Source organism: Zonotrichia albicollis, chromosome 14, assembly GCF_047830755.1.
Source record: "Zonotrichia albicollis isolate bZonAlb1 chromosome 14, bZonAlb1.hap1, whole genome shotgun sequence".
Lineage (NCBI taxonomy): Eukaryota > Metazoa > Chordata > Aves > Passeriformes > Passerellidae > Zonotrichia > Zonotrichia albicollis.
This window is the reverse complement of record NC_133832.1, coordinates 4,629,760-4,640,507: the sequence shown is the minus strand read 5'-3', so window position 1 is coordinate 4,640,507 and position 10,748 is coordinate 4,629,760. Positions and strand designations below refer to the sequence as shown.

General features: G+C 48.1%; 1 long non-coding RNA gene across 1 annotated transcript in view; it reads right to left on the bottom strand.

Moving 5' to 3' along the window:
- Positions 1–7,362: 7,362 nt before the first annotated feature.
- Positions 7,363–10,748, bottom strand: part of LOC141730869 (uncharacterized) — a 41,611-nt gene continuing 38,225 nt past the window's right edge. The window contains exon 5 of the long non-coding RNA XR_012582714.1: positions 7,363–8,969. This is a non-coding gene — a long non-coding RNA (uncharacterized LOC141730869). The remainder of the gene's footprint in view (positions 8,970–10,748) is intronic.

Genomic DNA, 10,748 nt, shown 5'->3' with positions numbered 1-10,748 from the left:
TTTTTCTTTTCCACTTTTTTTTTTTTTCTCCTGACACACTAGGCAGTTAAAAAAAAGTAAAAAGAGAAAAAACAGCCTTGCAAATTCCCAGACTTCTTTTTCAGCTGAAAAACAAAGTGAAGGTTTATACCCATTAATTGTTCTCTCATCCACTGTGGGTCTGTGCATCATAATTGCAGCATGGTTTATGCAGGCATGTCCTGTGGGGCAGGTGGGAACCCTGTGGACACCTGGTTTTGTGGCTCTGCAGGTGTTGCTCACCCTCCCCAGCTCTGTGGGCAGCAGAGTGAGGTGTTCCTAAAGCCAGGTTTGGGCAGAGGCAGCAAGGACAAGGACAAGAGAAGATGAGGAAAATCGTAGGAAGGAGGAAAGATCAGCAACACGGGAATGGTTTGTTGAGGTTTTCCGACATGTCTGGTTTGTGCTTTTGGCACTGAGCTGGGGAAGTCCAGAGCAGAACTGAGCTTTGGTTCTTTGTCCCATATCCTCTGGAAGGAAGGGAATTGTCAGGAATGCAGTGCCCTGAGGCATTGGGGAAGATGAAACAGGAAAGCCTTATAAATATGATTGTCTGGCAAAAGATTTTGAGAATATAGATACTATAAGTGAGATTGAAATGAAAGCAAGCTTTGAGATCCCTCAGTTACTGAACAACAGGAAAACAATGGTGTGCCTGGCTGAAGGTAATCCCCTTTTGATGGAACAACACCCTCTGCTTGCAAGCAAGTGCAAGAGTCTGAGCAGACCCTGCCAGCTTGGCAGAAGGGGCCCAAAGAGGAGTTTTTAGGGTTTCAAATGTAACACAGTATAGTAATGGAGTGATTCTTACAAGCTGTATAGAAATGCTGTAGGATTTGTATATTGTACTAGATTGGTTAATGAGAATCAAAATATTCAACACAAAAGAGGATTTATTGTATTGTAACAGAAACTTTGCCCTCTTGCCCCTCTTGCTTTTACTCTCTTACCCTTTTACTCTCTTACCCTCTCATCCTCTGTACCCCTCTCTTAGATCTGCTCTGAGCTGTGTTTGGCAGCTCCCAGCAGGGCCCTGCACCCAGGCCCTTTGCAATAAACCCCAAGCTCCAGACCTGGCTGCAGAGATCTCTGTCTCCATCCATCCCACCTCCCAATGCTCCTACACTGAGGAACCCCCTCCTGCTTTTTGTGGCCCCCATCTCCCCTGCCTGGGTCCCTTACCAGTGCTGCTGAGGCTCAATGACATTTTATTTTGGAACACTGGGCCCCAGGAGGAATGTGGGAGTCTCTGGGAGGGTTTTCTTTGGTCTGGGGTATTTTCTCTGATCAGGAAGCAAGGCAGGGGCACACACCCTTCTGTGCTTGATTTGGGATGTGTGTGGCTGTGGGGACAGCACTGCTGAGTGTGTCCTAAGCCAGCTGTGCATCTCAGGAAGAGCAGCTTTGCTCTCCTGATTTATCCTCCTCTCTAAGGATGTGCTGTTTGAGCTGTGTCCCTTCCCTATTGACGAGCTGTCAGTCTCAGGGCTGGGAGCAATGCTTGCATAAACCTCCACTGTCATTTTAGCTGCTTTTACAGCTGATAACCTTGGGCTGCTTTCCAAACCCATTTCACAAAGTCTCATGCAGCAGCACAAGGCACCAGATGTGCTGTTGCGGGGCAAGGGCTTCTCTTGGCTATGACAGAGGCAGGTATTCAGAAACCATGCAGTTCCTGAGGTCGGCTGGGGAGGGAGGTGAGGAAAAAAACATAAAAAAACCAAAATGGCATCACCCTCTGCCCTCCCAAATGGGAGTGGGATCATTTTTCACAGAGCAATGGGAGAGCCTTGCTTGCCTTTAGCCAAGGCTGTGGCACTGCCCTGTCTTGCTCTGAGCAGCTCAGTCACAAAGGGTTTGTGGGGTTTTGAGGAATTTTTGGGGTTTTGTGGGGCAGAACCAGAGTGGCCCCTTATCTCTGCTCTGTACCCCTCAGCAGTCACAGGAGGGGATTATCATGTCTCATTTGGAGTGACTGAATTACTGCTGGCTCCAAGGATGCTGATGGTGGGCAGAAGCACTGGGGTTTTGTCTCGGGAACCTGAACTTCACCATGGACATTTAAAGGCTTTCAGTTTATTTCAAGTCAATACAATTTGGGGTTTTACAGTGGGTACAATGACAACTCCAGGAATGGAAAACAAGGTGCTTGAAAAATAGCTTTCATCAGGTATCAAATTCTTGCTTGAAAGGTAGGAATCTTTGTGCAAATAAGTTCTCTTTTTATTAGAGGAGCACTGTCAAACACCATTCTGATACTATATTTAGCTTTTAAATTAAGTGTTCTCTGAAATCTTCATTTGCTGAGTGCTCTGAGCCTTTTGTCTGCAGCAGAGTGGAGCAAGTGGTCTGCCAAGAGCTCTGGGGTGTGTGGATTGATGTCTGTGTAATGCTGGGCACAGGCTCTGGAGCTGCAGTGCCCTTGGAGTGAAGGGTTCAGCTGCTTTTAAGCTAAGTCATGGTCTGCAACCTCTCTGTCTTTCACCTTCTGGAGTGGAGAAGTTATGAAGCAGCTTTTATTTAGTGCTTGAATGTGTAAACACTGAAATGTTTGGGCTGAGAAACTCATGGTTTGGAGTGTGGTTTGGAGGACTGGGGAGGGAGAGATTATCAGGAAAATGGACCTATGCAGAAATGTCCTGAAGGTGAGATGACAGGTGTGGGGAGGACATGAATCTTCTTTATTGCTTGCAGTTGTGGCTGCCAGGCAGGGGAATGAGCTTTCCCAGCCAGCTCTGCAGTGGCTGCTGTGCTCCCAGAGTGGCTCTGTGTCTGCACTGAGGCTGGCAGAGGGCTGGGAATAGGGTGAAGGGATACCATGGGATGTGCTGAGTTGGAGGGAACCCATCAGGATCATTGGGTCCAACTCCTCATCCTGCTCTGTGTCTGCTCTGATCCTGCTCTGTGTCTGCTCTGAGGCTGGCAGAGGGCTGGGAATAAAGGTGAAGGGATACCCAGAGCCATGGGATGAGCTGGGTTGGAGGGGACCCATCAAGATCATTGGGTCCAACTCCTCATCCTGCTCAGGACACCCCAAGAAGGCCCAGCCAGGTGTGAATCACTGAGCAGCTGCTGGGATGTGCTGCCCTGCATGGCACTGTCAGCAGCACAGCCTTGGCAGAAAGAGTTAAAGGAAGGCACAAGTTAAGCAGGCACATTTCTGCAAGTGCAGGGAACAATGCCATCAACTCCCTGTGTGTTGTACCTTGTGGTTTTAGGGTTTAACCTGGGCTCAGAGCTGCACCCCACTGAGTACCAGCTGTCCCCTCATGCTGGATCATTGCTGAAGGAAAGGAGCTGACTCTGAGGTTTTTCACTGTTTCCCTTTTCTAACAGGAAAGTGTCAAAGTAGGGAAAAGTGTGAAAAGACAATTTATGGACACATTCTAACACAAAAAGAACCTCTTCAGCTGCCATTGGGCTGAAATGTTTGCCTTTCTGAGGCTGCAGCTCAGCTCTGACCTGGTGAAGAAGCTGTTGGTGGCACCAGCTCAGGTGTTGAGTGCTGCAGGCTGGCTGGGTGCTACTGTGAAGCTTTCTGTAGGCCTGTCCTGTACCCTGAGTGCAAATACACATTGCAAGGTGCTGAGAGGACCAAAACACTGCTCCAGTTCAAGCTCTGGCCTTGGGGAATGGTGGATGCCATGTGTTTAAAGACTTAGCATGTTACTGAAATGATGCTGTCCTGGAGGAAACTGGACCTGTCTTTGGGAGATCTGGCTCAAGGGCTGTATTCTTCTAAGGCCTCAGGTTTTGGCTTTTATACTTTCAGATTCTGGGCTGCTTTAGTGTGTGGGTATGAGCTTCATGTGAGGGGATGGTGAGTTCTCTGCACAGAGTAGGGAGACAAAACAATTCCTGCTCTAGCTGGGGACCAAGGACAAATGACCCAAATCTCAGGCCCAAGAGCACAAACAACATGGGCTGAACAGAGAAAAACAAGAAGGATGGGCCATGATAACCTAAAGCTGTAATTGGACAATTAACTCCAAGATGCAAATGGAGCAGAACTTATAAAAGTGAGAGACCCTGTGAGTGGTCAGGGATTTTTGTGACCACTTTGGTTCATCTTCATCTTCAGGGTGCAGCCCTGGCTGGGCTCTTGTGCTGCCCAAGGTGGATCCATTGAGGAGATCCTTCTCATAAATCCCTACTTTATTCTTTAGCTCTGTCTGGTGTCTGTTCTAGGTCAGCCTTCTCAATGTATCACTTCTGACAGCAGTTTTGCTCAGTTCCTCACAAGGGACCAACACGAGAGGTGCTGTGTCAATAAAGAGAGGAAGAACTTTAAGCCTTGGTGAGAAGCACAGGACCAGCCCAGCCAAGGATGGTCAGAAGGCAGAGAAGTCCTGCTTTTCACTCAAGCCCTTGTTGGGAAGATCCCCCTGCTGTGCTGTGGGATCAGAGGCAGCAGTGCCTGTCACATCCATCTCCCAGCTGCATCACTCCTCCTTTCAGAGCATCACAGTTGGGAAAGGAAATGTCCTCCTCCCTCTTCCTTCCCTTCCTCCCTCCCTCTTTATAAATGGTCTTCTTGGACCACCTTATTGTATTTGGGTTGCCCACAGATGGAGGGAAAAATGATGAATCTGACTCCATGTTCTCAGAAGGCTAATTTATTATGATACTATTCCATATTAAAGAATACTATACTATACTATACTAAACTAAACTAAACTAAACTAAACTAAACTATACTATAGAGGAATACAGAAAGGATACTTTCAGAATGCTAAAAAGATAATAATGAAAATGTAGGACTCTTTCCAGGGCCCCACACAGCTTGACCCTGATTGGGCAATAAGTCAAAATAATTCACAGCAGAAACCAATGAAACCATCACATGTGGGTAAACAAAACACATTCCAAAGTAGCAAAACACAGGAGAAGCGATCAGATAATGAATGTTTTCCTTTTTCTCTGAAGCTTCTCAGCTTCCCAGGAGAGAAATCCTGGGCAAAGAGATTTTTCAGAAAATATAAATGCCACATTACCTTGCTCTCTCCTTTTCACGAAAGTGCTGAAAGTATAACTTCAGCTCCTTGCAGTCATACATTTTATTTGCAAGACCATGAATCAGTCATAAATTAATGAGTTGCACTGCTTTAATGTAAATAAATATTGGAAATTTAAGGCTTTCTTCTTTCTGTTCCTTTGTAGGATGGAGGGGGTTTGCAGAACTTGTATTTATTTAGAATATTTCTGGAAAACATGATTTAACCTACTTGGGTGCACTCTTAGATGGATTTTATCCATTTATACCCCATCACACACCCAAGGCTTTGCTCCCAGTGCTTTTACACATATTCCTGCTCACACTCCAGTCATTCCCACCCTAGTATTACTGGAAAGAACCAGAAGATTTGGAACAGCTTTGCCTTCTTTGCTCTGTATCTCCCAGTCACTTCCCCTGGCCTCTAATAAATACTCAGTAACAATCCCAGTGGGGACTCAGCTTAGCTAGGCAGGGCACAGCTGAACCATGGAACAATTTCAGTTGGAACAGACTTTAAACATGAGCCAGTGCCAGCCTTGCCATGGCAGAGACACCTTCCACTGTCCCAGGGTGCTCCAAGCCCTGTCCAGCCTGGCCTTGGGCACTGCCAGGGATCCAGGGACAGCCACAGCTGCTCTGGGCACCTGTGCCAGGGCCTGCCCACCCTCACAGAGAGGAATTTCTTTCCAATATTCAATCTAAACCTGCCTCTTTCAGTTTAAGACCATCCCCCTTGTCCTGTTGCTCCAGGCTCTTATCAAAATCCCTCTCCAGCTCTCCTGGAGCCCCTCTAGGCACCAGAAAGCTGCAATAAGGTCATCCTAGAGCCTTCTTTCCTCCAGACTGAAGAACCCCAACTCCCTCAGGCTTTCTCCATGGGAGAGATTTGTCGCAGACATTTTTTCATGAAAAATCCTTTCTTTAGGATTTTTCCTCCTGAGAAGCTGAGAGACCTCAGAAACAAAATGTGAACAATGGTTATCTGCTGCTGTGGAATGCAACAGGTGCATCTGTGATTGGTCTCATGTGGTTGTTTCTAATTAATGGCCAGTCATAGTCAGCTGGCTTGGACACAGAGCCCGAGCCACAAACCTTTGTTATCATTCTTTCCTTTCTATTCTATTCTTAGCCAGCCTTCTGATGAAACATTTTCTTCTATTCCTTTAGTATAGTTTTAATATAATATATATCATAAGATAATAAATCAGCCTTCTGAAACATGGAGTCAGATCTCCATCTCTTCCCTCATTCCAAGAACCCCTGTGAACACCATCACAGAGGTGCTCCCTCCATCCCCATCTTCATGGCCTCCTTTGGCCATGCACCAACATGTCCATGTCCTCCTTTTGCTGAGCCCCCCAGAGCTGAACACTGGTTGGGGTGGCTGCAAGCAGCACCTGGCTGTGCCCTGCACCCCAGACTCTGTGGGGACAAGGCTCCCAAACTGCTCCAGCCAAAGCTGAGGGGTCCTTTCCAGAATTCCTCTGTGCGAGAACTGGGAGCTGCCTGAGCCCTGTAAATCCCTTTTCCCGGTGCAGCACTGAGGCCGGGGGGAAGCTGGCAGCCAACCTTGATTAGCAGAACTTGGGTTCATTCAGCTGTCACTGCTGAGGGGACAAGCCCCTGCCCTGCACGGAGGACACAGCCCAGCATCCCTCCGGCAGCCACACGATGGCAGAAGAGCCATGATCACTGCACAGCTCCTCAAAATCTGTGCTGCAAGCAGGGAAAGCACCAGGCACCTGTGTTTGATGTGCTGCTTCTTCCCTGGGCTAACACAGACCCCAGCAGGAGCTGAGCTGGCCAAGGACAGCTGAGGGGGCTCCTCCTGCCAGCCCCTCTGTGGCTGCTCACAGGGAGCTCACAGCTTCGTGTCCCACATCACACAGCCCCAATGGCACACCCTGGACTCTCCACACAGCCCAGGGCATGCCAGGGCTGAGGAGGGAATTCCAGCATTCCAAAATGATGCATTGAGAGGCTGCCTGTAACAGAGGCTGGACAGTGTTAAAGGAATAAAGCAGGGATTTATTAAAAGGCCTTCACAGGATACACCTTGGGCAGCGCAAGAGCGCAGCTGAGGCTACACCCAAGCTGGACGAGGGTCACAAGTTCTTACACTTTTATAAGTTTTGGTCCATTTCTATGTTGGGGTTAATTGTCCAATTCCAGCTCCAGGTGATGCAGTCCCATCCTCCCAGTTTGCTCTCCTCACTTCTCTGATGTTTGCACTTTTTGGGCCTGAAGCTGCAGTGTGTCCTTGGTTCTGGGGCTGGAAAAGGATTGTCTTGTCTGACTGAGCTGTGAGGAGAACTTGCTAACAGTTTCTATGAAATTCAGATTTATATCCTAATGCAGTACAGAGTCTGGAAAATATAGAAGCTAAAACTTAAGGCATCAAAACCACAAAGCAGCTGTAAATTCTGCAGCACAGGGCCCTGAGCCACCTGCCAGAATTGGACCTGCTTTGTGCAGGCAGTGGAACAGGTGACACCCAGATGTCCCCTCCAATGTGAATTACTCCCTGGACCAACCCTTCCCAGGCCAGCCTCTTCAAGCAGCTCCCCTCCAGCACCTCTGCATTCTCCCCTTTGGCAACAGGGCCCCAAACGAGCTGCTGTGGAACCAGAATTGGCATAAAGGCCTCTCAGTGATCTTCTCACCACACAGGAGCTGCTTTAACCCTCCAGGCTGTGCTCACAGCCTGCACGGAAAGTGTTTTCCCCCTCAATCAGCTCGTGTGCTATTTGAGAGATTCCAGAAGCCCTAAAGCAGCTCCTGGGGATGTCCTTGCAAGAGAAGTTCCACAGCAGAGCCCTGAGTGCCCAGAGGAACAAGCCAGACTTCCAGCTGCCAGGACATGGGAAAACATGGAAAAACAGTCCAATATCAGGTGGGAGAAACCCAAAGGAGTGCAAGAGAATACGAGCTTATCTGGGGTGCTGTTGGAACCCTGGGTGATGAGAATTTCAGACTTTCTGTGCTGGCAGGTACTGACGCCCAAAGAGAAAACTGCATTGACCTGAGGCCGTGGAGAAGCTTCCAAAATGGAATGATAGAACTGGGATTGTCGGTGTGGAGTTTGAATAGAAGAGTGTAATATCACAGCGTGGAAAACTTAAGAGTTTAAGAGTTTAGAATACAGTAATATCTATAAAGCAAGATGGAGGTCTTAGGGCAGAAGCTGGTCCTTCTTCACCTTCTTCTTCTTCTCCATGGGTTTGGGTGGTTTTGTGTAACTGGATAAAAAAGTCCCCATTGCAGGCCATGGGTGGTTGGTTATTGGGTTAAAAGTAAAATAATTGAGGTGTCATTTCTTAATTGGACAGTTTAGCCTTAAAAGGCCCTGCAGAGAGGGAGAGATGGTGCTCCAGTTTTAGTTTGTTAGAGTGAAGTGCTGTGGAACTCAGGGTTTGTGAGACTGTTACATGGATAAGAAATAACAAACATCTGAGTCCAAACAAGAAATAGCATCTCACACATTTAATCCCAACCCTGGCAAAAAAGAAGCAAAGTCTCCAGAGGGTACCTGAGCAGGGGAAGCTCATTTTCAGGACAAGGTGCTCAAAGACTGAAGATTCCTTCCCAAAAGATGCAGGAGTTAATGCAGCTCCTACCAAACCCAAAAACCTCCAAGCTCTTTCATAATCAAGGAAAGTCCAGAGCAATTTGTTTTCCTTGCTCTTTTGCAGCTGGATCCTGGCTGAGACAGGGCCTTGCTGCCTTGCCAGGGCATTATGGCAGCTCTAGAAATAAAGGAGGGTCACAACTGCCTCTGTTCTTCATAAAATAAAGCGGATGCACCAATGCAAACACTGCCTCCCATGGTGGTACACTCACATTTGCACTGTGATTAAAGGTGTGGAGCCAAATATTCTTCATCTTGTGCATCTTCTCTGGTTTGTTTTGGGTTTTGGGGGTTTTTTTAATCTCTTCTTCTTCACAGTTCTCTGAGCTGTGGAAAAGAATGAAGAAGTGTCAGCATTTATATCAAAACTGCATCATTTCAGCCTGTTCTGCACTCAGGTTTGCTAGCACACAGCAGCTCTAAATGAAGGTGTTTTAGCTCATCCTTTTCAGGCTGCAGCAGAGGGATGGGATGACCCACGGGACAGGGACAGGACCCTCTAGGGCTCTGACAGTTATTGATTAATTGGTCTGCAAGAGGGGGAGTCCTGACTCACAGACAGATAATTTTAACATTTTTTTCCATTCACCATTTAAAAAATAATATTAACACCCTCAATTGGTGTAAATTAAGATTTTCTTCTGATTAATAGTGGCGATTAGCTGCTGGTGTGATCTGTTAAAGGCTGAGGCTTTTGGTACACATTGCAGAATTATGGAACTGGAACACAGCTTTGAATCTTGTCAGTATTACAGACATCTGAAAGTGTGCTGCTTTCAAAAAGTAAAACAAAACAAAAAACCACCAAAATAAAACTTTCTTTAAAAATCAAAACAGGATAGGACTCATATGCAATTCCTAGACCAATTGTAGCAATCCCATCAGTGCTTCTCCTCCTGCAGCACCCTGAACACCAGTGGCAGCTGAGGAGGGCATTACCTGACCTCTAGCCTGGAATAATCTGGGCATGGAGGTGAATTTAAGTATTGCAGATGGTTACTGGCAGCTCCTAAAGCATCCTGCTCAGGGTGGAACCCGATCCTAAAACACCTAGCTTGAGGTGGAAGTTGCTCATAAAACACCAGCTCGGGGTGGAAAAACACCCAGCTCAGTGTGGAACCTGCACCCAGAGCATCTTTCTCACTATGGATCCAGCTCCTAAAACACCAGCTCATGGTGGAACCTGGTCCTAAAACAACTCAGTGTGGAACCTGCACTCAGAGTATCCAGCTCTGAGTATAACCTGCTCCTAAACATGCAACTTAGGGTAGAAATTGCTCCTAAAACACCCAGCTTGGGGTGGAAGTTGCTCCTAAACACCCAGCTCAGTTTGGAACCTGAGACTCCAACTCAGTGTGGACCCTGCACCCAGAGCATCTAGCTCAGGGTAGAACCTGCTCCTAAAAAACCCAGCTTGGGGCGGAACCTGCTCCTAAAACACCAACTCAGTGTGGAACCTGCTCCTAAAACCATCTCCTACCCAGCTCAGGATGGAACCTGCTCCTAAAACACCAGCTCAGTATGGAAACTGCTCCTAAAGCATCCTGTTCAGTGCGGAACCTGCTCCTATAACACCAGCTTGGGGTAGAACCTGCTCTTAAACACCAACTCGGGATGGAAGCTGCTCCTAAAACAACAGCTCAGTTTGGTTCCTGCTCCCAGAGCATCCTGCTCGCTGTGAGAGCTGCTCCTAAAACACCAGCTCAGTTTGGTACCTGCTCCCAGAGCACGGTGCTCGGTGTGATACCCACTCCCAAGGAACGGTGCTCAGTTTGTACCCACTCCCGAGTCCCCCTGCCCGGTGCCAGCTGCAGCAAGTGGCACTCCTGATCACAGGTGGCAGCTCCCGGTGTCCCCTGCCCGGTGTCCCCAGTTGGTTCCCGCTGTCCCCACCCGCCCCGCTGTCCCGTTGCCCGGCAGTGCAGCCCCGGCCATCCCGCAGCTGGGGGATAAAGGCAGGATGGGGATAAAGGCAGGCTGGGGATAAAGGCAGGATTAGCCGTCGCCTTTGGACACCTCGAGCCGCTCGCTGAGCCAAGTGAGAGGGGTAACTCGAGGCGTTTGTGCTCTGGAAAGCCCGGAGGGTTGGCAAAGGCAGCGCTCACT